Below are 2,887 nucleotides of genomic sequence, written 5' to 3'. Positions count from 1 at the left end.
TATTGATGATTGACTCACGTGCTTACCTCTCTGACTCTCACTTGCGTACTTCTTTATTGATGAATCACGTGTCTCGGGTAAATGATGGCCTGTCTGTACCTTACATCTGATACTGATCTCAGGACCCATCTATCAGGTAAGGTTACTGACCTGTACATGTACAGGGTACCCTAGGTCACATCAGGGTTGATGTTGCTTTTCTAGGGTACAGAATCAAGCTGCATGATTCTGTGCTAGTGTCACGGAAATGAAAAGAAACCTACAGTGGGCCTCACTGGAAGACAGAAGAAAAATGTCCAGACTATGCATGATGTACAAAATGACTAATAAACCGGTGGACATCCCAATGACTAAGTACCTAATGCCAGCCCAGAAAAGAACAAGAAATAGCCATGCCTTCAAGTACCAGAGTTATCAACCAAGGATTGAGGTGTTCGATTCATTCTTTCCCAGAGGTATCTTAGACTCAGAGTGGAACTCGCTGTCACCTAGTACAGTAGGGGCATCATCATTAGTTAGCTTTAAATAATGTCTAGAGTTAGATGTTCAAGGGTTAGGTGTAACAAGTCGATCAGTGTAATATAGCCAGCTGGGTGGTACCCTAAAATCTGCCGAGGGCCCTTCCAGGAACCATTTCCGTCAGAATTTTGGGTATTTTTCTCCACGTGGGTCACTATATATTGGGATAGTGTGGTTCCAACTCAGTATATAGATAAATGACTCGAATATTGGCTTTGAAAAATCGGGTTTCCAAGCCCTAAAACCTGCACTGGATGCCTTTAAAACGTGCACGGCGTCTCACGTGGCTATGTGGTTCTGTAAACTCTGTTTAACCGCCATATGAGCTCGTAAAATAAAGATTGATGGTCTTTTTGCCTGAAGGCTCTAAGTGCGCAAACCGCCATTTCTGTGACAGAAGTTGCCCCCGTGAGTGACTGTACATGGAATAGTCCGCACACAACCGAGTATTGCAAGAAGCGCGCCTAGCGGTCAGCTTATAAACTACAGTGTAGTATTGGCAGAAGCGCTCCTGGCGGCCAACCTGCAACTGCAGCGCATGCCCACCGATCAGTATTCGCATCACGAATAACCAGTTCAATAAGAATCCAATCTGTCCAGAAATCTATGTCATTAAAACATTTGTTATTATGTAGTTGATACTTTCACACCTTGTTTTATCATTCTAAGTACTAAACTTGTGGGTCACTTGTGAGTCGATTCGATAATCGCTGTGCTTGCGGTAATTGACTTGTTGTCTGATGCCACTCTAGTGCGGTCAGTACACATTCATTCTAACAGAATTCGGAGTCCCTTTTATATCTGAATGAGGAAACCTAAACCGTAACCATGTCATATGCGACACCCGATTCTCAAAGATATGTTCACCGTGAAAAAAACGCTTGTTCGTCAATTTCCTGTTTGTCAGCAGTTTCTGATCGCAATTAAAGCTGTCAAATGATAAGAAGCCTTGAGGGCAACTTTCCTAGTCACAAGACAAAAAGGAACTAGGTTTTCTAAAACAGAATGTCTTCTTACATAGAAGATGGTATTTTTCAATTTTTCCGTTAGTAAAGACATGTATCATGTACAGAATAGACGGCAATATTCACATGGAAAGCTTATCGCTGTGATTGTATACAGCAGAGAAAACAATGTTTAGCCGGAGGTCACAAAGCAATTCCCACAAAGGAACGATTTAAGAAACAATCTCACCAATGACTTAACTTCCAGCCATATGTGTATGTGGAGCTAACTAGTCCTGTAGAATACACTTCTATGCAAAAGCTTCTTAATACAAAGTTACTTGGAAATACATTTTCAAGTTGTGTGGATTTGTGTTATTAGATAGCTGCAGATAAGGTGATAATCTTTTTATCCCTCGTGGGATTTACGTGGATAATCAATGCTCGGATTGTAGAGAATTAACGCTTAAATACAGCCGGGAAAAGATGTGTTTTCCTACTTAACATTGTGAGCTATGCACAAGAGTTATGTTTCACGATCTTCTTCAATGTTCAACTATCTATCTATGAAGCTAGCCCGTGATATTTGATCATTCCATCTTCCCATGGGATTTAGAATCCAGATAAGCTTACAAACATTCTTCCTTTCAAGAAAGGTGCAACGTTCATGACTTTATGGTGAATGTCTGACATTTCTGAATGAATTATCTGTCTAAAAAGGGCAATTGTGGACGTTTAAACGTTGCACAAACTCACGTTAGAATCTAACACCAGGAAAGGGACAAAGACCCGATAATTAGCAGTGTTGTAAACTGTGAAATCACGGGAAGACAATGGCGAAGCCATACTTACGGTAACACAGGGGTCCCCACAAGGCTTCTCAGACGCTGGCCGGCTTCTTGTGGGGAGGCCTCGTCTTCTTCAAGTCGAAAGTTATCATCCAGGAACGGAAGACAAGACGCTGCTTGCGCTGGGAACCAAACGCACTGATTCTCTGAACAGTAACTTCACGCAGAGAAAACCATTAGTGACGTCAATAAAGCAGCAAGAAAACAGTGGAAAAATACAGGTTTGGCGAGGTTAGCGGTCCCAGATGTATTCACTCCGCCAGGTCCCTGGTGAGATAGTGTGCAATGTGAGGGCGATGCACCTTATCTGTGACTCTGTATGCAAATGAGCTGGTGGGCGGAGCCATAGTGGTGGGACAACCTGTTCACCTCAGAGGTCAGTAACCTCTACAGCAGGCTCAAAAAAGGACGTTTTGTGTGATTTCGTACTTTTGTCTGTTTGTTGCTGAGTTTGATTGCCTCTGTTTCTTATATTCGCTGTAACAGCCAGAAAATAGCCTGTTTACAGCAAAGAAACTACATCAGTAGACCCCCACTAGCCTCTACCAGGGGAGTTTGTCTGCTGGGAGAGAACAT

At 42.6% G+C, this 2,887-nt stretch overlaps 1 pseudogene; it reads right to left on the bottom strand.

The window, feature by feature from the left end:
- The window catches only part of LOC109479199, a 17,354-nt pseudogene extending 14,749 nt beyond the window's left edge, over positions 1 to 2,605 (bottom strand).
- Positions 2,606 to 2,887: the final 282 nt, after the last annotated feature.

Source organism: Branchiostoma belcheri, unplaced genomic scaffold (genome assembly GCF_001625305.1).
Source record: "Branchiostoma belcheri isolate BF01 breed outbred unplaced genomic scaffold, Haploidv18h27 scaffold47, whole genome shotgun sequence".
Taxonomy (NCBI): domain Eukaryota; kingdom Metazoa; phylum Chordata; class Leptocardii; order Amphioxiformes; family Branchiostomatidae; genus Branchiostoma; species Branchiostoma belcheri.
This window is presented reverse-complemented; position numbering and strand designations above follow the sequence as displayed.